Raw genomic sequence first — 26,599 nt, 5'->3', positions numbered from 1 at the left:
TTGTGCTCAATGTTAAACTGACCTTTTATATGACATCATCATGCCTGGTATGAAGGAAATGTGAACCAACTGTGCTTCGAGAATTTATACTCAGTGATTAGTGACTTCAACTGTCCCTGCTCACTTATGAAAGATTTATAAATTATATATAGCCGTAGCTGCAGAAGGAATTTAGAAAAAAGTACCACCATAATTAGGCTAGTTACTTTATGGTTTCCAGCTTTCTATCTGAAAACCCACAATTCTAGTTCTAGAGTTCTAAAGTAGTGTGCTTTAGGCTGTAGAATTGGAAAATGATATCCTTGACAGGTGGCAACAAAAACAAAATTATGTTTTGTAAAATTCTATGAACAAAACTAACAGTGTTTTTTAAGCTCTGTGTGAATGAGGCCTTAATGGAAAAATCAGCTTAGGTTTGCCCCCATCCTATTCCTTTTTTTTCCCCCTACTGATGAGTGAGACACCCACCACTCAGGAATAATAGGGAAGTTCAACAAAATGAAAAAGGATGAATGCGAATCAATATATATACTGGAAAAGTCCAGATTTGCTCTCAACTTCAGCAGCCTATATCTCTGGATCTTTTGAATATTTTGAGCAGATGTGACTGTCACTGTCAAAAATCTTAAGCATTTTTTAATTGTATGCTTAGTTTTTCAGGAGAAAGTTTTAATAAGCACAAAAAAGTTGTTCATGGTCCATTTCCACTCTTCCAGTCTGTGTATGAGATGTTTTTTTCAAATGACTAGACATTAAGCTATTTGCCCGGTATTCAGCTTTAAAGATCCTTTCTAACTTTGCATACTGTATGAGCAAAAAAGTACATTACTATGAATAAATAAAATGAACATTGGACTAAATATAAAAATGCACATGTGTGTATTGTGTAACGACATGTCAAAATGCATGCAATACCACATATTATAAACATATATAAGTGTGAGAGTGTCTTGAATGTAATATTACTCATGACGCTACTTGTTATGTTATACCATGTTTAGTTTTTAAAAGCTGAGTCATTTTTCAAAATTCAAGCCACATACAGTGCTTGCCATATCACCCATTAGGAAATGTATATACATAGAATTTTTGAAATCAATTGATAATACAAACTGCTACATAGAAGAGTTACATTTTTACAGTTGCAAAATTAAACAAATCAGCCAGTCTGTTCATTTGTTTATCTTCCTAGAGGTAAAATACAGTTAATGTCATTTGCAGAGAAAAATGAGAGCATATCATACCTTTTGTGTTGAGTGCTGCATGAATTCTTCTGTCTGGATCATCTGCAAAGGGAAGGGAAAGAAAATAGAAAGGTAAGAAAAATAGAGAAAAAATATGTTATCCCCTTCATCACAGTTATATAAGAAAGTATAATTAGAGATAAGTGGGAAAAAAAAGTCCTAGGAATTTAGGTTGTGATCCCTTAAGAATCACATTAATTCACATAATATTACTTAATTCTTTAGAAAATCAAACTTTTCTTATAATTCTTTATTCAGTTGTAGTAGTTCAACTCTGCCATTTTGTTTTGTTTTGATGTATTTATATTTCAGCCTCACTCAAATAAAGCAGCACATATTCACTCCTGTCATTTTCAAAGGCAAGAAAATACAGAGAGAAGCTTAAAAAGATGCATACAGAAGTCTATTATTGTGAAGGGCATGGATTAGGAATAATAAATGTGAAATTTGCTTTGAACAATGACACACCAGATCTACAAAAAAGTTATTTATACCGATATCTTCAATATATTTTGTTTCTGCATGCAAGCTGATAAGTGTTCCAGAACAAGAAATGTTCACTTTAGCAATTGTCACTACATAAATGTCAGGTATTCATGGCAACAGGGTAAAAGTTATCTTTTATTAAATGGAAAATTCCCTCACAGGGTTTTTTAGCAGCTAAGAAAAATATGGGAGGGACCAGAAGATATTCTAAGGAGATCTTTCATAAAATCAATATCAACAACTATAATTTAAAATTCACAATAGCATATGATAAAAAAATACTTTTTTGGATGTTCAAATAATTTGCAGCTCAGAAGGAAGATTGGACAGTACTTTGTACCGAAAAAGCGCTCTGAAAGTTTTCATTTCACCCCCCTAAAAAACTCGATCCCCTATGGACAGTACCTTCGTTTACGAAGAAACTGTTCCAACGATAAGTTGTTTGGGGATGAAGCGGTTAAGCTTCAAGACAGATTACTGGCACAGGGATACAGTCTTTCCTGTCTGTGGAAAGCCTACAATAAGACAGTTGGTCAGTCATGTCAACATCTTTTATTCAAATCAAAACCAAAAAACAATATTCAATTTTATTCTATGAGGATCACCATGTGCAATCAACACACACAAATCAGAGAAATCATTGAAAAACATTGAACAATTTTGACGGATGATTGAAAGGTTGAACAATTTATATCAACCAACCCATTGATTACCTATAGACAAGCCCCATCAATTAAAGACAAATTGGTCCAAAGCGAGTACAAGGCTAAGTCCACGCTAAAAAAAACATTGTCCTCTGCATGGCTCTTTCCCTCGTGGACATTGTTCACATTGCTATCTGATTAGGAGAGAGAAATCCTTCCTACTTCCCAATGGCAAGATGTTTAATCCTAAAATTTCATTAATTGCCAAACATGCAGAGTTGTCTATATGATGTCCTGTGAATGTGGGGCCTATCATATAGGCAAAACGAAACAACAATTCTGGCGTTGAATTTCCAACATGTATACAGCATGGAAATTGGAAATAGATGTCTACCAGTAGGCAGACATGCAGCTCTAGACTGTCATTACCAAATGCCAAAAGTTAGGTTTGTTGCCCTTGACAGGATACATATTCCTAATCGAGGAGGCGACTGAAACAAAGCATTGCTCCAATACTAGCTACACTGGATTTTTGAATTACAGGCCACTACTTTCCCAGGCCTAAATAAATCTATTACGTATACTCCCTTTTTAAAAGGGTTTGCATCCAGCAAAACTAGTTAAATGGTATAATATTTTCCTTTTTTCTCTTTTTGGCTTATCTGACAGAATTAACTCAATTGTTCTCAGAAATGAGAACAACTGCCAGAAGGTCAGCCAGACCTTTAGCACACTTTATATATTAAAAAAGTCTAATAAAAATGAATTACAAAAAACACATTCAAATTATAGAGCATTAGCAATAATATATTCCTGTATGTATTCTGTGATTATGACTCTTTTATCATAAGTATTGTATCTTTTAGTTTTCGATGATGTCCTGGTCAAGTGCCCTTTCTGCATCCATTCAACTTCCCGACGCATAAGGGAGAAACATTTTATGTCTTTCTCCCACCTTTAGCTCCCGGTTGGTGCAATCTCCATCAGCACCACAAGAGGGAGCTTCATCATGCCAGCGGCATTCCGTGATCATCGCTGGATGGTCTATGGCGTTGCGCGCATGCACGACATAGTGGCGTGTGCATGTGACATCACACCGTCACGCGGTTGCCACGGAGATGATGGTGATGGCTGGAGCAATGCCTTCTGGATTTTTTTACCACAATTACTTTTCTAATTCTAATCAACTCACACCAGTTCCGTTTTTACTTTTTCACTGATTTTATCACAATCACTCATTTTATTCCATTCACATTTGTTAATTTTTTTCACAATATTTCCACAGATTTTCATATAATTTTATATATATATATATATATATATATATATATATATATATGCAATGATCTCTACGGTTTCTTTGCTGTTAGAGTAATACAAACATATAATAACTCATTAACACATCAACCCGCAAGGGTTAATAATAAATAAAATAATTTATAGTTAAAAAATAAAAAAGTAATGATCCAATTATTTAGTTAGTGCCAAAAAAACTCTTTTTAAAAAAATCTTTTTGAATTAATTTGTAAGAATACTAAGGCTGACATAATATATCACAGGTGCTTGCTTGCTCTTCTCCTTGTCCCCTTGGAAGTCCAAAAAAGTGGTCTCTTGTAAGTTCTTTGGAGGTGAGATCTGTCCCGAGGAGAGCAGAGACGACACATGAATGGTTCCAGGATCACCAAAACTAGATTTTAAAGAAATCTCTGGCTACAGGACATGTCTTTCTCTTCTCCATCATCATAATTGGTAAAAATAAACTATTGTGTGAGGTTAGATCTAATGTTTAAATGCAAAATGTTGACTGAAACATAAAAAATATCTTTCTTCCCCTGCATAGAATAAAAAATTGCCCTTGAAGAAGACCATAATTATAAGGGTCGAAACGCATAGGGGTATCATGTGGAAGACCACATTGCAGTAAAATGCTTATAGCTGGTTTCATACAATGTGTAGTTTCATTATGATTGATTGGTAAATGCCAGAGCTATTCTTTTACAACTTTCATGAAATTGTTAACTGCTTTTTGATAAAATAAAAGAATTTTAATCAACAATTTTGAATATTTTTCTTGGCTGCTAAAAAATCCATAAGGGAATTTTCTATTTTGTATAACATTCTGGGGTGTGCAGCATTAGCAGCTCATATACATGTGTTATTGCATTCTAAAGTAATTTTTTACTAGTCTATCAAAAATAAATAGTGGTCTGAATATTGATTTTGCTGGACACAGAGTCAAGGGATTTGCCAAATCAACCTTAAAATGGTTTTAAAGGCTGACAGTTTTTACCTTAATGCATTAAGCTAAAAAAACCTTTTGCACGCAGCTCCACCCATCCCCCCTAATAACTTACCTGAGCCTGAACTTGATCCAGCAATGTTCACAAGACCCTATCTCAGTTCGTTCTCTCCTCATTGGACAGAGAGGGAGCAGCGAGAGCCATTGACTTCTGCTTCTGTCAATCACAGCCAGTGAGAAGAGAGCAAAGGTCAGCGTGCACAAGTGCACATGCAGAGCTTGCATGGGAACAAGCACACACAAATTCATCCCTTGCTATGGGGGCACTCATCAGGAGGGACCAGGAGCACCAGCAGGTGACCCAAAAAAAGGGGATTGGGGCTTCTCTGTGCAAAATGATTGCACAGAGCAGATAAGGAGGATTGCTATTTTCTTTTTAATAAAAATGTTGCCTTTAGAGTCACTTTAAAGGTAATACTTTAGTCTGGGAAGAACCATATGGGAATATCTACAAAGGAATGTTTAGCATCTCAGTTCCACTGAAATGTAGCTCTATTTAGGAAGATGATTTAAAAGTGCTGCAAAGTATTTTGGACTTTACATACTTCTTCTAGCAGTTAAAACAAACAAGGTAATTCTAGCATTGGGAGCAAACAACTTAATTGTAGGTCTCTAAAGAAGACACGTGACCAGACAATGAAGTTGGATGAGAAGTGGTTCAGTCTTAAACTGCGTAAGGGGTTCTTTACTGTTAGAATGGTAAGGATTTGAAACTCCCTTCCACAGTTGGTGGTGTCAGAAGGGAATGTAGACAAATTCAAATAACTTTTAGATGAGTTTCTTAACCACTTCAGCCCCAAAAGAATTTACCCCCTTCCTGACCAGAGCACTTTTTGCGATTCGGTACTGCGTTGCTTTAACTGACAATTGCGCGGTCGTGCGACGTTGTACCCAAACAAAATTGACATCCTTTTTTTCCCACAAATAGAGCTTTCTTTTGGTGGTATTTGATCACCTCTGTGGTTTTTATTTTTATAAACAAAAAAAGAGCGAAAAAAATGCATTATTTTTTACTTTTTGCTATAATAAATATCCCTCAAAAATATATAAAAAAACCTATTTTTTTCCTCAGTTTAGGCCAATATGTATTCTTCTACATATTTTTGGTAAAAAAATGCAATAAGCGTATATTGATTGGTTTGCGCAAAAGTTATAGCATTTACAAAATAGGGGATAGATTTATAGCATTTTTATCATAAGTTTTTTTTACTAGTAATGGCGGTGATCTGTGAATTTTATCATGACTGCGACATTATGGTGGACACATCAGACAATTTTGACACATTTTTGGGACCATTGGCATTAATACAGCTATCACTGCTATAAAAAAATTGCATTGATTACTGTAAAAATGTCACTGGCTGTAAGAGGATTAACACTAGGGGGCGCTTGAGGGGTTTACTGTGTTCCCTGGGAGGTGATTCTAACTGAAGGGGGGGGCTGACTGGTGGAAGTGATGGATCGTGGTTCCTAGATAATAGGAACACACGATCTGTCGCTCCTGTCAGGACAGAACAGGGAAGTGTGTGTTTACACACAGTCGTCCCTGTTCTGTCTCTTCTGCTCATGATCGCTCGACCGTCGGCCATGAGCACCAGCACCCCCGCCATGCAGTGGGCACGCGCACGCGCCTGCTATCCCGACCCCGTATAGCTACAACGGCTTGCGCAGGGGAGCCAGCCTGCCGCAGTAAAACTGCGGAGGTTGGTCGGGAAGCGGTTAAAGCAGTTGTGTACCTGCACATGGAAAAAAAAGCACACACATAAAAAACCCTGTAAGGCAAAGACATAATGAGCTAGTATGCACCGCATACTGGTTCTATATGAAATACTCACCTTAGAACGAGGTCCCCGTATCGCATGTGCGCGGGAGTATTCTTTCCGATGCTGACACTGATGTCAACAGCTGCATGCAAAGTGAATATCTCCTAAACCGTACAGGTTTAGGAGATAATCATTTTACCTACAGATAAGCCTTATTATAAGCTTACCTATAGGTAAAAATTTAAAAAAGGGGTATACAACCACTTTAATGAACACAATGATGTACAGGAATATGGAAAATGGTAGTGAAATAAACACATGTGTGCACACACACATACAATCAGGTTGAACTGGATATACTGGCGTCTTTACTCAAACTTACCAACTATGTAACTAATTAATACACACATAAATACAGGTCCCAAAATTGCAGATCTGTATTTATGTTTGCATTATATAATTTTGTTTCTGATAAACACATAATAGTTTCTAATAAAACGTACTGTAGGTTACCTTAAAAGCGTTCATTACTATATAAAGTATCGGCAAGTAAAGGTTTTTTTCAATGTTACTGCTTCAAATTTAATGGTGCAAGAACAAGAGCAACCATGTAATTCCAGAAAGCAGGTGGCATTTTTTTTTTAGTTCACTTCACCAGATCTGGCTTAAAATAAGATAGGCCTTTTGGTTATAATGAATTCTAACAGTAATCAAAAATTAAGTATTTTATAATGCTTGGCTTCAAGTAGCCTTTAATGCTGAAAATCAAACTGTATATAGAGGTCCTTTTTTACGTGTATGTAGACTTCTGATGATAACCCGTTTGTGTATGAGGCTTAATTATCAAATGACTTTGTAATTTTTTTTACTTAATTATTAAGCGACTGGGTGATTGTGTTGTCCCTGCATGCCATCATCATGAATATATGGTCATAACACTACTGCTACTTTACATGCATGATCAAGAAGATATGTTCTGTTACCCAACAATATTTCAGTCACAAATAGCTATCCTTAAGTATGATCAAGTCTTAAAAACTGCTCACATACCAGAATCCAATTGGATGTACTGTCTGTGATATTTAAGCAGTTCCTGTGAAGGTATTACTTCTTATCTCCTCTCCAAACACACGATGATCCTCTAAATTTAATGGCTTCTAGAAAAGCACTGTATGATGTCAACACTTCAAAATCTTTTCTGTAACTTTCATGATCCTTATATCTTAGAAGAAAGCACACATTGATTGCTATATATAACTAATTTACCTTAGACAATAATCTGGTTCTCTTACTAGTGCCTGATCCTAGACTTGTGCACAACGGAAAATTTTGTGTAGTTTTGGTTCGTTGTCATTCGTAAAATACATAATTTTGTTCTATTATTTTCGTTATGTTACGTTAATTACTTTTCAGATAATTCGTTATTTCTGTAGAGTGTCGATATTCGTTATACTGAATCTCAAATCATGTCGAATTCATTTGTTATATCGGCTATAATTTCTTTGTGATAATGATTTGTAGTTTGGAAAGTCATTTGTTTATTGAATCTATTAACACACACAATGACAATTTCTCTTCTCCTCTGCTCAAATACAATACACACCCTTCTCACTCAGTTCTCAGGAATGCACTTTGCCAGTAATCCAACCTCCAGCACAAAATTAATCAGCTGATTGGACTGTAAGATTTACTTTGAGTTGACCTTTTGTTTCATTAGATCTTTAACAAACTACTGAATCATGTCAAATTAATTCGTTATATCCGCTATAATTTCTTTCATTTTAGTTGAAACTTGATAGTTATATATGTATATTGATTTGTGATAATGATTCATAGCTTGGAAAGTCGTTTGTTTATTGAATCTATTAACACACACAATGACAATATCTCTTCTCCTCTGCTCAAATACAATACAACACCCTTCTCAATCAGTTCTCAGGAATGCACTTTGCCAGTAATCCAATCTCCAGCACAAAATTAATCCACTGTTTGGACTGTAAGATTTATTTTGAGTTGAACTTTTGTTTCATTAGATCTTTTAACGAATTACCAAATCATGTCAAATACATTCGTTATATGCGCTATAATTTCTTTCGTATTAGTTGAAATTCGTTATTTTTTTATTCGGACATTCGGATGCATCAGAATGTCCGAAAGATGCAAAATTCGGCCGAATTTAGATGCATTACGAAACGAATTGCACGTGTCTACCTGATCCTTTAGTAAACAGTGGTGGTGTTACAGGTACCATTGATGCATCAAGTGACATGCCTTCAATGTGGGTGTTTGTCAAAGATAAAAGTGCTCTGTGTGCATGTGAATTTCAGCAGGAGTGAAGATATTCGACATTTTATGTAAGGTTAATATTTTCCTATCCCTAGGCTCTGATAAGCTAAATGTAACGTCCTTCAGTGGCTGCACAATAACACAAACAAACAAATACAGAAATTCTCTAATACAATCATGCCAAAGAATATAGGTGAATAAGGTTGTTGCTAGGGGATGCAACACAAGCTTTTGTATGTTAGTAACGAAAGAGGAAATAAAAACACAAACATAAAAGTGCTGATGGATACAACAGGAGTGTTCCAGTCTCCTAACTTCACCTTAACTTTCACTTCTGTTTCCACATCCTTCTTCAGATCTTATGGCCCATTATAATAAAAATATGTAATTTTAGCATAAAGAGTTGCACTACTAAATTTTAAACACAATAATATACAATATAAATACAAAAAACATAAATTCCTCCAGTAAATGCAAAAGAGTCCACTTGCAAAAAAGGAGAAGTTCTCTTCTTAAGTGTTCATATACACATATACAGTATCTCACTAAAGTGAGTACACCCCTCACATTTTTGTAAATATATTATTATATCTTTTTGTGTGAAAAAACTGAAGAAATGATACTTTGCTATAATGTAAAATAGTGAGTGTACAGCTTGTATAACAGTGTAAATTTGCTGTCCCCTCAAAATAACTCAACACACAGCCATTAATGTCTAAAATGCTGGCAACAAAAGTGAGTACACCCTTAAGTGAAAGCATCCAAATTGGGCCTAATTAGCCATTTTGCTTCCCCGGCGTCATGTGACTCATTAGTGTTACAAGGTCTCAGGTGTGAATGGGGAGCAGGTGTGTTAAATTTGGTATTATCACTCTCACTCTCTTTACTGGTCACTGGAAGTTCAACATGGCACCTCATGGCAAAGAACTCTCTGAAGATGTGAAAAAAAGAATTGTTGCTCTACATAAAGATGGCCTAGGCTATAAGAAGATTGCTAAGACCTTGAAACTGAGCTGCAGCATGGTGACAAGATCATACAGCGGTTTAACAGGACAGGTTCCACTAAGAACCTGCCTCGCTATGGTAGACCAAAGAAGTTGAGTGCACGTGCTCAGCTTCATATCCAGAGGTTGTCTTTGGGAAATAGACATATGAGTGCTGCCAGCATTGCTGCAGAGGTTGAAGGGGTGGGGGATGTCAGCCTGTTAGTGCTCAGACCATATGCTGTACACTGCATCAAATTGGTCTACATGGCTGTCATCCCAGAAGGAAGCCTCTTCTAAAGATGATGCACAAGAAAGACTGCAAACAGTTTGCCGAAGACAAGAAGACTAAGGACATGGATTACTGGAATCATGTCCTGTGGTCTGATGAGACCAAGATAAACTTATTTGGTTCAGATGGTGTCAAGCGTGTGTGGTGGCAACCAGGTGAGGAGTACAAAGACAAGTGTGTCTTTCCTACAGTAAAGCATGGTGGTGGGAGTGCCATGGTTTGGGGCTGCATGAGTTCTGCTGACACTGGGGAGCTACAGTTCATTGAGGGGACCATGAATGCCAACATGTACCGTGACATACTGAGCAGAACCTGATCCCCTCCCTTCAGAGCCTGGGCCACAGGGCAGTATACCAACATGATAACGACCCCAAACACACCTCCAAGATGACCAGTGCCTCTTTAAAATGCTGAGGTTAAAGGTGGTGGACTGGCCAAGCATGTCTCCAGACCTAAACCCTATTGAGCATCTGTGGGGCATCCTCAAATGGAACATGGAGGAGTGCAAAGTCTCTAACATCCACCAGTTCTGTGATGTCGATATGGAGGAGTGGAAGAGGACTCCAGTGGCAACCTGTGAAGCTCTGGTGAATTCCATGCCCAAGAGGGTTACGGCAGTGCTGGAAAAATGGTGGCCACACAAAATATTGACACTTTGGGCCCAAGTTGAACATTTTCACTTAGGGGTGTACTCACTTTTGTTGCCAGCAGTTTAGACATTAATGGCTGTGTGTTGAGTTATTTTGAGGGGACAGCAAATGTACACTGTTATGCAAGCTATACACTCACTAATTTTCATTGTAGCAAAGTGTCATTTCTTCAGTGTTGTCACATGAAAAGTTATAATAAAATATTTACAAAAAATGTGAGGGGTGTACTCACTTTTGTGAGATACTGTATATGTAATGAGCATCCATCACCTAGGAAAAAATATATTCCATGACACTACCAGCTCTTATGGAAAAAAGTGCAAGCTTACTGACTGTATATGACCCTCTAATTAAAGAAATGTCATTAGAGCTTATAAACGAACAGCCCAGCTTGGATCATCCAAGAGCAGTTCCAAGGGTTCTCCTCAGAGGCAGATGCTTATATGATAGTTGTCAACTCAGCATCATTCCATAGGACATGAAATGAAACGCTCCAAATACTAAAAAATCTTATTTAGTCATCAAGTTCCTTTGTCACCTGCTTGTCAGTATACTGACTGAGTAATGTTTAGCATTCACTCCTTCCTCCTCTGCTCTCCAAGCCTCATTCTGGCAGTCTCTTAAAATATGTACTCTGTGTCATCAGGGATCCTCACTTTTATTGTTTACTACTCTAGACCCATTCTATGATATATTATGCCATTGCAACTCACTGCCCTGTGTGTATTTTTTTTTTTTTACCTTCCTTAGAAATAGTTGTGGGTGGCGGAGCCTAGCGGAGCAGACATGCATTGTTAGAGCTCCGCACCGCTGATTAGAGAAGAGAAGGACAAAGCGGAGCCTGCAGGCTCAAAAGGTATCCATTTGAACCTTTTTGCCCCAGGGAACAAACTGTGAAAGTTTGGGCAGGAAATATGGTACTGGGAGGAAACCGTGGCAGAAATAAAAATCACCTCACAAAGAGCTCACAGGCACTCACTGCAACTAAAGCAGCTCCAGTCACCTCACAAGATACAGCATCAGGGCGCTCTCACAGACAGAAAATGTCACAGCAAACTCTCCATTTGAGTCAGATACAGAACAAATCCTCTCACAAACTTCTCCACAAGCCTCCTCAGCATCCCCAGTAATATTATTACAATTTGAAAAGATGCTTCATTATAAAGTCCTAACTCGCTGGTACCTTGTACCCGCTAGAGTGGCAAAATATTCACCTAATACCTCAGCTCTTTGTTTTCGAGGATGCCCAGAAATAGGCACATACTTACACATATGGTGGACGTGCCCAGTAATCCAAACCTTCTGGAAGGAAATCTTCGTGATTGCATCTAAAATATTTAAAAAAATAATACAACCAGATCCATATTTAACTTTACTTAATCTAAAACCGGAATGGTTAACACTCTCTCAATTCAAACTTATGATCCAACTAATAACGGCTGCAAAACAAACAGTGGCCAAGGCATGGAAATCTCCTACATTGATACTAGCAGAAACAATTCACAGAATGAATAATACAATGTCCCATGCTAAGATGGTTGCCATCGATCAAAATCAAATTCCAAAATTTGAAAAACTTTGGCATCCTTGGATAAAACAACAGTTCCTGTCAAACTTCAATGACTCTGTCCTGTTGCCATGGTAACAGATTAAATGACTTACAGAGACACCCATTCTAAGGCTTCAAAGAGAACTAAAAAGAATAATAAACTGACGAGCGGGACAACCTTGTGGACCATACCTCTACCTTTCAACCCTTTTTCTTCTTTCTCTTTCCTTTTCTCCACCTTAAGATTAAAGCTCATTATCAGAATTTATTTGACCTATATACACTCTACTTGTAAACAATATGTATAGTAGGTATAAATCATTTAAATACCTACAAAAGTAACTAAGGAAATGATATATATCTTTAATTTAGGTTTACGTGAACCCAATGTTTAATATTTGAAATTTCATGATATTTACCTATATAAACCCTACTGTAAAACAATGAGCTTACTTTATAGATCCTTGTAAACTTACTTTATGTATCTTTATAACATTGTATACTCAATAAACTTCTTTTGACAAGGAAAAGATGCTTCATAAGGCTTTAAAACAAACCTCAGACCAAATAACAAAAAGCCTAACCAAAGAAATAAGAGAGCTGGGAAACCGCACCGCAGCCTTAGAAATAAAAATGGATGAAATTGAAATTACAACCCAAGTAAATATAACAGAATTGGAACAATTAAAAGAAGAGAATTTAATACTTCAAACTAAGCTCGAAGATTACGAAAATAGAGCCAGACGTTCAAACTTGCGCATAAGGGGAATACCTGAAACTGTGACAGACCTGCAATCTACTATTACTGCTCTATTACAAGAACTAAAGCCAGATATCCCTATTGAACGTTTAGAACTGGACAGAGTACACAGAGCCCTCACAGCCAAAAAGAAAGATGGACCCCCACGTGATATAATCACAAAATTTCATTATTACAGAACGAAAGAACAAATACTAATTGCTGCAAGAGGAAAAAAGGAACTTAATTTTCAAGGACACAATTATCAAATTTTTGCTGACCTATCCCAACTTACTATTACTAAAATACGATCCATGAAACCCCAACTAATGGAACTGCAACGCCACAACATTATGTATCAATGGGGCTTCCCCTATTCAGTCAGATTTAACTACCAAGGTACAATTTACAGAAGCAAATCAGCAGATGAACTACAACAAACCCTTTTAAAATTAAATCTGACAGAACCCACAAGCAGCAACTCTCCCACACGCAGAAGAATGGCATCATCTTCACCTTCAGGCAGCACTCAGAAAATCTCAGAACAAAATGGGAATCATCATTCTCACAAAAGAGGCCGTTATGCCACATCATCCATGGACCAAGAAGATTCAATGGACTGACATCCTAATTCCTGATATCTCTTCATTTATTATACTAAGAGATGGTTCTCTATAAAAAAACCTGTATTTATAACTGAATGTAACTGCATTCTGATAGTCACACACTGTGTGGGATCATGTTACATTCCAGTTATATTTCTTATTACTTCTGATTCATATAGCCTTAGAATATATAAGTGAAATAAGGAAATTCTTGTTCAGTTATATATTATCAGGTAATAACAATAGATTTATTACTTTTTAGGACAAATATGTTCAATAATCCAGAAGTAATGGAAGCTTTTTCTTTCTTTTCTTAAAACAAATATATTATTACCTAACTAGTTCCTAGAATTATGTTTTTGTTTATTCTAATCTGAAGCAATACAACCTCAATTTTATGAGTTAACATATCTAAACAGTTACATATGAATAAAATATGTAATTGTTTACTCTAAAAGGGTTAAAATCCCAAAATAATTCAAACTATCTTCATCAATACCAAAGTTATTAACAGTACCTTTCTAACTGAATTATTTAGCCTAGGGCAAGACTAACCATATACAACCACCCTGGAATAAATAATTTCAACAAAAACTATATTCTGCACTCCAATTAATGAAACATCATTTTGATGTCTTTTGACATAGCACTGCTCTCCTGTAAGTGGAAGATCCGTGTACCCCCATTAGCCCTCCTCATTCTCCCAACAATATTATGTGGGAGTGTGACGAAGGCACTTTTTCCCCTGAGAGAGATATTTATTCTCTTTCACGGGTAAATTGTGATTACTTGCAAAAAATAATTTATACAATGTATCATCTAATCTCATATGTTTTTTGTTTACTCTTTACTCCAGAATTCACTGGTTTCTTTTCTATCTATTCATCTCTTCAGTCCACACAGGTTGATCTGCGCAGTCAGCTCTGCATAACAAAAAGTAAGTCAAAACTATTTGATCTGTTGCCATGGCACCACTGAATATACTTTCCCTGAATGTTCAGGGAATAAATGTCCCTCAAAAAAGGACCAAAGCCTTCCATACTTTCCATAACAAGAAGGCTCACATAGTATGCCTCTAAGAAACACACTTCACCAAAGATTCTACTCCAAAATATATTTCTCCTTTTTATCAACAAATTTACACGGCTTCTGCCTGTACCAAGCAAAGGGGAACTCTAATTGCATTTCACCAATCCACACCATTCACCTTATCATCAGAAATTAAAGACCCAGAAGGTAGATACCTGATACTCATGGGTTATATAATGGATACAGCAATCACAGAGATTTCCTACTACGCTCCTAACAAACAACCTACACCATTCCTCTCACATATATTACAAGTGATTAATACACACAAAATAGGAAGAGTGATAATGTGTGGGGATTCGAACCAGGTCCTCCTCCCATTTCTAGATAAATCACCTTTTACACCATCCAAAATAACCTCTAGATTACCTTTTTCTCAACTTCTTTCCAATCTGGTAGATTCGTGGAGAGAAAGTAACCCAATGAAAAAGAAATTCACTTATTTCTCGCACCCTCATCAAACCTTCACCAGAATAGATCATATTTTTCTAACAATAGGAATGATACCAGAAATTATTGCATCATATATAATTCCGATTCTGTGGTCTGACCATAATGCAGTATACACTACTATAGCCTCAGCCATACCAAAAGCGCATGACCCAACGTGGTACTTACCGGACATAATGCTCAAACACCCACTACATCAGATGGCCATTGAACAAGCTTTAAAGGAATACATATCAATTAATAATACAACAGACATCTCCCCAATAACACTGTGGGAAGCTCATAAGCCTGTCTTGCTTGGTACAATACAAAGACAAATGGCACTATTTAAACGAGAACGCAAAAATCTAGCAAAAAAACTAGAACTCAATTTTAATGCAGCCTACATATCATTTCAAGATAATCCATCTCAGAGTACAAAATCTCATCTGGAAAAATCTAGATTGGAATACGATCTATTTCTCACTGAGTCAGTTGATAAATCCCTCAAACGCTCCAAACACAATTTCTACATGAATACAAACAAACCAGGTACATATTTGGCTCGGGCATTAAATTCAACTAACAAATCTTTCAAACCAATACGTTTGAAATTATCAAAAAATGTTTACACTTGTAATCCAGTTAAAATAGTCCATAAATTTCACTCACATCTCGCAACTTTATACAAGACAAATAATTAATTTAATCCTACAGAGGCTGAATCCTTCTTCTCAAAAATAACCTTACCTGAGTTATCTCAGAATCAAAAAAGCAGTTTGGATGAGCCTATAACTATAGATGAAGTTGCTAACGCCATAAAAGACCTAAAACTTAACAAAAGACCAGGCCCAGACGGCTACTCGGCTTTATACTATAAAACATTCTCAGAAATACTCTCTCCCATTCTCACTGAAACTTTTAACAAACTTCTAGATGGACATTCTTTTCGGCAAGAAACACTAATGGCAATTGTTTGTATGATCCCAAAACCCCTTTCTGATGATACTTCCTGTGTGAATTATCGGCCTATCTCTCTGTTAAACCTCGATATTAAATTATTAGCAAAAATAATAGCAAAACGCCTCAATAGCATTATAGGAAAATTAATACATAGAGATCAAGTAGGCTTCATGCCAAATAGACAGGCAGGCGTTAATATACGCAGGGTAGTGTTATTGGCACATATTGCTAAAAAACGGAAAATCCCTTTATTTTTTCTGTCTCTCGATATTAAGAGGGCATTTGACCCAGTATCCTGGCAATATATGCAATATTCATTACAAAAATGGGGTTTTGGACCCCACTTTTTAACATGGATCAAAGCATTATATAATAAACCCAAAGCCTATATAAAATATGCTGGATACAAATCTGAAGCCTTTAATATCGAAAGAGGTACCCGACAGGGTTGCCCATTATCTCCCTTATTATTTGCCCTTATACTCGAACCCATGGCCCAATACATCAGAACAAACCAAACTATAACTGGCATTGAAGTAGGAGGTATTACACACAAATTATGTATATTTGCAGACGATATATTACTTTTTCTATCATCACCACAGGTCTCTGGTCCTAACTTAATACCAGCTCTTGATGGATTTGCAGCCCTATCAGGCCTTATGATTAATCCTAAGAAATGCCTAGTGCTTAATATTTCACTCACAAACATGGAATTGATCCCGGCTAGGGCTGCACTCCCATTCACATGGGCAGAAAAATCAATCCCATATCTTGGAATTCATTTAACAGCATCTCATTCTGACTTATTCTCAACCAATTATCCTCCTGTATTAAGACAGATCACAAATCTAATAAAACAATGGTCGCAACTTCCTTTATCCTGGATAGGGAAGATTAATGCAATCAAAATGACTATTCTACCCAAATTGCTTTATCTATTCAGAGTCCTCCCTATTCCAATTCCTTCCTATTTTTTGAGAATAGTACAAAAAAGAGCAACTTCGTTTATACCACGTATACCTATACACACACTACATCTTCCCAAAAATAAAGGAGGTCTGGGATACCCTAATTTTACTAACTACTACAGAGCAGCACATTTGGCCAGTCTGTCCAAATACCATGCAAAACAGGAAATCCCATTATGGGTATTTATAGAGGCTTCAGAAAATGACCCTCTATTAATATCAAATTTATTATGGCTTGATCCTAAAGACCGCTTTAAAATTCATAATCCCATAACTAAACACTTCTTATCTCTCTGGGATAAACTAAAAACCAAATATCAGTTACAATCTCCACACAATCCTCTCCTTTCTTTTATCAGAAATCCAGCCTTTTATCCGGCATGGATCTACCCAAATTCTTTTAAAGCTTGGACAACATCAGGCATTCAGACACTAAATGACTTCATAGCATCTAAATCATTCCTTTCATTCCCATCGCTTAGAGAAAAATATGATCTACCAAACTCTGAGATATTTACATATCTCCAAATCAAAAATTTCTATACACCATTCCTAAAGGGGGATACCCCATTATCCCAATTATCCATTTTTGAATCAATCTGTACAAAAGATCCATTTGCTAAAGGTACAATTTCATCACTTTATAATCAATTATATGGAGTAGCAAATCTTAATAGACCCTCTTACGTTCAGAGGTGGGAGGAGGACCTGGGACGAACTTTAGAAGACACGGACTGGTCTAACATATGGCTCACATCTAAGTCATCTTCACCCAACATCTTAGCACTGGAGACAAATTATAAAGTCCTAACTCGCTGGTACCTTGTACCCGCTAGAGTGGCAAAATATTCACCTAATACCTCAGCTCTTTGTTTTCGAGGATGCCCAGAAATAGGCACATATTACACATATGGTGGACGTGCCCAGTAATCCAAACCTTCTGGAAGGAAGTCTTCGTGATTGCATCTAAAATATTTAAAAAAATAATACAACCAGATCCATATTTAACTTGACTTAATCTAAAACCGGAATGGTTAACACTCTCTCAATTCAAACTTATGATCCAACTAATAACGGCTGCAAAACAAACAGTGGCCAAGGCATGGAAATCTCCTACATTGGTACTAGCAGAAACAATTCACAGAATGAATAATACAATGTCCCATGTTAAGATGGTAGCCATCGATCAAAATCAAATTCCAAAATTTGAAAAACTTTGGCATTCTTGGATAAAACAACAGTTCCTGTTAAACTTCAATGACTCTGTCCTGTTGCCATGGTAACAGATTAAATGACTTACAGAGACACCCATTCTAAGACTTCAAAGAGAACTAAAAAGAATAATAAACTGACGAGCGGGACAACCTTGTGGACCATACCTCTACCTTTCAACCCTTTTTCTTCTTTCTCTTTCCTTTTCTCCACCTTACGATTAAAGCTCATTATCAGAATTTATTTGACCTATATACACTCTACTTGTAAACAATATGTATAGTAGGTATAAATCATTTAAATACCTACAAAAGTAACTAAGGAAATGATATATATCTTTAATTTAGGTTTACGTGAACCCAATGTTTAATATTTGAAATTTCATGATATTTACCTATATAAACCCTACTGTAAAACAATGAGCTTACTTTATAGATCCTTGTAAACTTACTTTATGTATCTTTATAACATTGTATACTCAATAAACTTCTTTTGACAAGGAAAAAAAAAGAAATAGTTGTGGGTATAGAAATGTGTATATGGAGATTTCTAGTTGGTTGAACTAGATGGACTAGTGGAGGTGTCTTTTTTAAACCTGAATAACTATGTAATTTAGCCCAGGTGTTCTCATAAAGATAAAAACTCAAGAAAAAAACATTATATATGCATTTGGAAATTGTTATTTGGATTGCTAGAGTCTCATTTGTTTAAAAATTCCAAAATTATATAAGAAACATAATTGTTACACAAATAATTTTGCAGTATCTCACAAAAGTGAGTACACCCCTCACATTTTTGTAAATGTATTATTATATCTTTTCATGTGACAACACTGAAGAAATTGCACTTTGCTACAACATAAAGTGGTGAGTATACAGCTTGTAAAACAGTGTAAATTTGCTGTCCCCTCAAAATAACTCAACACACAGTCATTAATGTCTAAACCACTGGTAACAAAAGTGAGTACACCCTTAAGTGAAAATGTCCAATTTGGGCCCAAAGTGTCAATATTTTGTGGGGCCACCATTATGGTCCAGCACTGCCTTAACCCTCTTGGGCATGGTGTTCACCAGAGCTTCACAGGTTGCCACTGGAGTCCTCTTCCACTCCTCCATGACAACATCACGGAGCTGGTGGATGTTAAAATACTTGCGCTCCTCCACCTTCCATTTGAGGATGCCCCACAGATGCTCAATAGGGTTTAGGTCTGGAGACATGCTTGACCAGTGCATCACCTTTACCCTCACTTTCTTTAGCAAGGCAGCGGTCCTCTTGGAGGTGTGTTTGGGGTCATTATCATGTTGGAATACTGACCTGCGGCCCAGTCTCTGAAGGGAGGGGATCAGGCTCTGCTTCAGTATGTCACAGTACATGTTAGCATTCATGGTTCCCTCAATGTACTGTAGCTCCCCAGTGCTGGCAGCTCTCATGCAGCCCCAGACCAAGACACCCCCATCCCCATGCTTCACTGTAGGCAAGACACACTTGTCTTTGTAATCCTCAACTGGTTGCCACCACACACGCTTGACACCATCTGAACCAAATAAGTTTATCTTGGTCTCATCAGACCACAGGACATGGTTCCAGTAATCCATGACCTGCTTGTCTTCAGCAAACTGCGGGATTTCCTGTGCATCATGTTTAAAAGAGGCTTCCTTCTGGGAAGACAGCCATGCAGACCAATTAGATGCAGTGTGCAGCATATGGTCTGAGCACTGACAGGCTGACCCCCCACCCCGTCAACATCTGCAGCAATGCTGGCAGCACTCATATGTCTATTTCCCAAAGACAACCTCTGTATATAACGCTGAGCATGTGCACTCAACTTCTTTGGTCGACAATGTCGAGGCATGTTCTGAGTGGAACTTGTCCTGTTAAAACACTGTATGGTCTTAGCCACCATGCTGCAGCTCAGTTTCAAGGTCTTGGCAATCTTGTTATAGCCTAGGCCATCTTTATGCAGAGCAACATACAAGCTGTACATTCACTACTTTGCATTGTAGCAAAGTGTCATTTCTTCAGTGTTGTCACATGAAAAGATATAATAAAATATTTACAAAAATGTGAGGGGTGTACTCACTTTTGTGAGATACTGTATAATCCAAAAATGCTAAATCACCATATAGGACTACATGGTTTCACTGAAGCAACAATCATAAAAAAATATATAAAAATCACTAGTAATAATAATATCACAAGTCATTTTATAATTAATGTTATTAAATGCCCTATCTACTCCCACTATGATTTTCTAAAACAACCAAGCACAGCAAACACTTTGTTGCACCTATGGCTAACTGGGCCATTCTGCATGGTATTTGTATATACAACACATTGATTAAAGCGCATCCACGTACTTATTTTGACTTCTTCTTTACATTTGCTTATAAGCACCGCCCCCTCCCTCCCAATAATGTCTGGGAGGACGACAAGGAGAGGCAGATGTTCCCATGGCACTGTAAGGGGGCCAGCAACAAATGTGTCCACAGGCAAAGGTGGACGTGGTGGTCAGTCCTCAGGCAGGGCATCTTTACCTCTGTTTAGTGAGTTTGCCCATTCTATCCAGCCGCAGCATGCAAAGGAGGTGGTGGACTGGCTTACTAGACCTGTTGAACCTATTATAAAACAGGAGAGATCAACTGATCATATCTCCCACCTGCGATTGAATAATAGAGAAGTGGGCCTGCAGGTGCTGTCCCCCCTCCAGAACACAATAAGTTCCCAATGGGGTGGCTGGGGGAGTGAGAGAGCACCTCTTGCAATACAAGCATCACTTGACATCTATACTAATGTTAAAGTAGATCTAATGCCCCGTACACATGAGCGGATTTTCCGTCTGAAAAATTTGGATGGTTTTTCCAACGGAATTCCGCTCAAGCTTGGCTTGCATACACACGGTCAAACAAAAGTTCTCTCAACTTTCAATTGTCAAGAACACGGTGACATACAACATTATGACGAGCCGAGAAAATGCTTCAATGATCAGAGCATGCTCAGAGCATGCGTCGAATTGTTTTCGAGCATGCGTAGGAATTTTGCACGTTGGAATTGGTACAGACGATCGGAATTTCCGATCAGAACTTTTTCTGACCGAAAAATTGAGAACCTGTTCTCAATATTTTGCTGGCAGGAATTCCGCCAGCAAAAGTCCGATGGAGCATGCACACGGTCAGAATTTCCGACCAAAAGCTTACATCGGACTTTTGCTGGCGGAATTTCCGATCGTGTGTACAGGGAATAAGACTTTGTTATCTATGGTCATCTGTCTCAACATCTGTAGTGTATATCAATATATGGCAAATAATGTTAATCTTTCGTATATTGACAAAACTGAATTAAAATTATTGATTAAAAAAAAAAAACTTGATGTGGGCTGTCTTTACAGAGCCGGTCCATGCTCTGGAAAAGATCGCAACCATATGGTCAGGATCAACCAAGAAGCCTGGATTGGCAACTGGCTCAGCCTCTCAGCAAGCCTCAAATGGCCTTATCCAGCCCCTCCCACCCCCTCCAGAGCCCAGCGCTCCAGTGAGTGCTGGAGAGGAGAGCAGAGAGCTGCTTACTGACAATCACCACTCTCTGCTCAGAGCAGATGGGGAGAACTGAGCGGTGGGAGACAGATGCACCATCAAACCAATGCTGCTTCCACCTAGGTGAGTATAATTTTTTTTGTTTACAAATCCCATACTTCTCTTTTAAAATTCCCCTGCTGCTTCACTGTCTGTGCAACAGCTGCAGGATGAAGTTCAGCTGCACTGTGGATGATGTGTCAATATGGTGCATTGGAATTCTAAAGCATGTCTTAGATACTCTATTAAAAGGGATGAGCTTGAGGTTCAGTTCAAACACATGTTCGGACTGAACTTTAGCTGTTCGGCACTTGTTCAAAAGCCTGAACATTTATCAGTTTGGTGGGAGCAAAATGTCATGTACTGCTGTATAAAGCAAATTACATCTCATTGCTGGCTTCTTAAAAAATGGAACACAACCACAACCTTTAAAAAAATTACTCCTCCTGGCTGAATGGAATTTTTGTTTGAAAATTTTTGTTTGCATTGGTTCTCATTTCCAGGGCTTTTCCAACCCCTCCCCTCTTTTTTTGTACACCCCCTTGCATATTAGTCCAGAGAAGTGGGATTTTGGGTATTTGGCAGATTCAGCTCCCATTGTTTTCAATGGTCTGAAGTCCACCAAACCCTACTTAAAATGAACCCAGGGCAGTTGAGCTGTTTACTATTTGTGAATTTCCCTGAGTGTCTCCTTAATTACAAAGCTATACGAACATACATTTTACAAAGTAAACACAGTTACCTGGCTAAGTGAACAGCCTCTACACATAGTGGATTCACACATGTTCTTAATAAAAACAGATTGTTATTTTAATATATAGTATATAAAATAAGTTTCCTTTTAAGAAGTCTAATGCTTTAGCCAGCTAAACACAGTAGTATTTAGTCATACTACAAGTCTAGTTGAATGTTACAATCACTAAGATCCATTTCGAATGTGACTAACTACTAGTTAGTCCAGTTAATAACTACTTCTAGTTATACCATGACCTGAATAAAGGAGAACCCTCGCCGATATAATGAACACAACAAAAAATAAAATGTAAGCTTTTTATGGAACCATTTTGTAACATTACTGCAATATGACATTTTTAAAATGAGAGGCAGCCTACATCGCTCTGTGCCAAAGTTTGCTCTTCAAACATCCAGAAACTTTGAGCAAAAGTGAAGGAAACTGTTACTGCTTTTATAATTTTTATGCTGGGTATAACACAAAAGTACAGGGAAATAGGTTTTCAGCAAGGTTATAGCAAACACAGGGAAAGGTTTTCTGGCAAGGAAGAGAAACTAGAAAACCTGCATGCATGCAAATACAAACTCACAAGCAGAGGAAAATATTCACTAGTTATATCCTAACAAGCAGAATCTGATCATTACAAAAACTTGCCTCGAAAAACTGTGCACGCATACAGTATTTCAATAGAGTTTATAAAAACCATTAAAGAATATTGAACCCCAAGAACAAAAATGTAATATATTGCAGCTACCAGTCCTGCCATTTGTGTCAGCTGCTTTTTTTACAGGCTAAGAACAATTTTAACACATACAGAAATACACCTGTTCATTGTGCCAGAAATTCAGAATCTTTTTAGCTTTCTGTGTACTGAGCTGAAATATCAAACAATGTTATCAACCTTATCAGCTATTGTCTGTGAACTACAGAAGTACCTCCTCTCTATGTAATGGAGATGAGGAGAGTGGAAGGTGTTTGTAGACCAATTCAGAAGTGTACAGAAGAACAAAGAAAGAGGCCACAGGAGAGTTCCTTATCATCTTCCCGTCCGGCCTATAGCAGAATGACGGCTGGGCGGTGGTTCAGTTATCCTGACTGGGCATCTAATGATGTCCATGGGGGCACGCATCGCGGTGATCGGTGGTGTGGTGTATCAGTCTAACACACAGTTACACCGATCTCGGTAAAGAGCCTCTGATGGAGGCTCTTTACCACGTGATCAGCCGTGTCCAATCACGACTGATCACAATGTAATTAGGAAGAGCCATTGATCGGCTTTTCCTCACTCGCGTCTGACAGACGCGAGTATAGGAGAGCCGATTGGCAGCTCTCCTGATGGGGGGGTCTGTGCTGGTTGTTTTTCAGCACAGCCCCCCCGCAAATGCCCACACTGGACCACCACGGTCACCACCAGGACCACCACAACAGATGGATCACCAGGGATGCCACCCTAGACTGCCAGGGATGCCAGTAAATGCCCAAACAATGCCAATCAGTGCCCACGCATATTGCCAGTCAGTGCCAGTCAGTCAGTTCCTGCCAGATGTCTCCTCATCAGTGATGCCCAGCAGTGCCATCTATCAGTGTCCATCAGTACCACCCATCAGTGTCCATCAGTGCCACCTATCAGTGCCCAGCCATGCCCATCAGTGCCAATCAGTGCCCACCCGTGCCACCCATAAGTACCCATCAGTGCCGCCTATCAGTGCCCATCAGTGCCTCCTGTTAGTGCCCATCAATGCCGCCTATTAATGCCCATCAGTGCTGCATACCAGTGCCACCTATCAGTGCCCATCAGTGCCACCTATCAGTGCCCATCAGTGCCACCTCATTAGTGCCAACTCATTGATGCCACCTCATCAGTGTCCATCAGTGCCACCTTATCAGTGCCCATTAGTGCAGCCTCATCAGTGCCCTCAGTGAAGGAGAAAACTTATTTATTTACAAAATTTTACAGAAACAAAGAAACTTTTTTTTTTCGAAATTTTCGGTCTTTTTTTATTTGTTGCGCAAAAAATAAAAATGCCAGCAGTGATCAAATACCACCAAAAGAAAGCTCTATTTGTGGAAACAAAATGATAAAGAATTTGTTTGGGTGCAGTGTAGCATGACCACGCAATTGTCATTCAAAGTGCGACAGCGCTGAAAGCTAAAAATTGGCTTGGGCAGGAAGGGACAAAAGTGCCTGGTATTGAAGTGGTTTTATATATATATATATATATATATATATATATATATATATATATATATATATACACACACACACACACACACACAGTAACTTGAAAAAATATTTATACCCCTTGAAATTTTCCACATTTTGTCATGTTACAACCAAAAATGGAAATTTATTTTAGTGGCACATAATTGTGAAGTGGAAGAAAAATGATAAATGGTTTTGAAAATGTTTTAAAAATAAATATCTGAAAAGTGTGGCGTGCATTTGTATTCAGCCTCGTTTACTGTGAAACCCCAACTAGAATTTAGAGAAACCAATTGTCTTCAGAAGTCACCTAATTAGTAAACAGAGTCCACTTGTGTGTAATTTTATCTCAGTATGAATACATCTGTTCTGTGAAGCCCTCAGATGTTTGTTAGAGAATCTTAGTGAACAAACAGCATCATGAAAGCCAACACACCAAACAGGTCAGGAATAAAGTCGGGGAGAAGTTTAAAGCAGGGTTAGGTTATAAAAAAATATTCCAAGCTTTGAACATCTCACGGAGCATTGTTCAATCCATTATCCGTAAATGGAAAGAGTATGGCACAACTGCAAACCTACCAAGACATGGCCGTCCACCTAAACTGACAGGCCGGGCAAGGAGAGCATTCATCAGAGAAGCAGCCAAAAGGCCCCTGGTAACTCTGGAGGAGCTGCAGAGATCCACAGCTCAGGTGGGAGAATCTGTTTACAGGACAACTATTAGTCATGTACTTCACAAATCTGTCCTTTATGGAAGAGTGGCGAGAAGAAAGCCATTATTGAAAGAAAGGCATAAGAAGTCCTGTTTGCAGTTTGTAAGAAGGCATGTGGGGGACACAGCAAACACGTGGAAGAAGGTGCTCTGGTCAAATGAGACCAAAATTGAACTTTTTGGCCTAAAATCAAAATGCTATGTGTGGCAGAGAATTAACACACCCTGAACACACCATCTCCACCATGAAACATGGTGGTGGTAGCATCATGTTTTGGGGATGCTTTTCTTCAGAAGGGATAGGGAAACTGGTCAGAGTTGATGGAAAGATGGAGCCTAATATAGGGCAATCTTAGAAGAAAACTTGTTAGAGTCTGCAAAAGACTTGAGACTGGGGCGGAGGTTCACCTTCCAGCAGGACAACAACCCTAAACATACAACCAGAGCTACAATGGAATGGTTAGATCAAAGCATATTCATGTGTTGGAATGGCCCAGTCAGTCCAGACCTAAATCCAATTGAGAAACTGTGGTAAGACTTGAAAATTGCTGTTCACAAATGTTCTCCATCCATTCTGACAGAGCTTGAGCTATTTTGCAAAGAAGAATGGGCAAAAAATGTCTCTCTTTAGATGTGCAAAGCTGGTAGAGACATAACCAGAAAGACTTGCAGCTGTAATTGCAGCTAAAGGTGGTTCTACAAAGTATTGGCTCAGGGGGGATGAATACAGATGCACGCCACACTTTTCAGATATTTATTTGTAAAAAAATTGAAAACCATTTATCATTTTCCTTCCACTTCACAATTATGTGCCACTTTGTGTTGGTCAACCACAAAAAATCCCAATAAAATACATTTACGTTTTTGGTTGTGGGCCATTGATTGCAACCAAGATTTGTTAATTTGCACAAACAAAAAAGTTTTTTTCCTAACAAATTTATTCAAGACCATGTTGCAAAATTAAATACACCCCAATGAAAGTCTTAGGAGCAAAGCTAAATTTTAGATAACACCCATATTAACAAAATCCTAATTAACAACAATTCAACTACAGGTGAGTCTAATTATTCATTAAATAGATGTCCAGCAGACAGTAGATTATAAAAGGGCGTTACTTAACAAATGGGAAAACCCCTTCCCATTTCATGCTGTCAGCAATAGCACCACATGGAAGAGAA

General features: G+C 37.9%; 1 protein-coding gene across 2 annotated transcripts in view; it reads right to left on the bottom strand.

Annotated features, from left to right (window-relative positions):
• Positions 1–26,599, bottom strand: part of SNTG1 (syntrophin gamma 1) — a 1,290,858-nt gene that overhangs the window by 818,622 nt on the left and 445,637 nt on the right. For both annotated transcript variants that reach the window (XM_073631576.1, XM_073631575.1), the window contains exon 3: positions 1,245–1,286. The gene's annotated coding sequence lies outside the window, so the exon portion shown is untranslated. The remainder of the gene's footprint in view (positions 1–1,244; positions 1,287–26,599) is intronic.

Source organism: Aquarana catesbeiana, linkage group LG05 (assembly GCF_042186555.1).
Source record: "Aquarana catesbeiana isolate 2022-GZ linkage group LG05, ASM4218655v1, whole genome shotgun sequence".
Taxonomy (NCBI): domain Eukaryota; kingdom Metazoa; phylum Chordata; class Amphibia; order Anura; family Ranidae; genus Aquarana; species Aquarana catesbeiana.
Note: the sequence above shows the minus strand (reverse complement) of the source record. Positions and strands in the feature narration are given on the sequence as shown.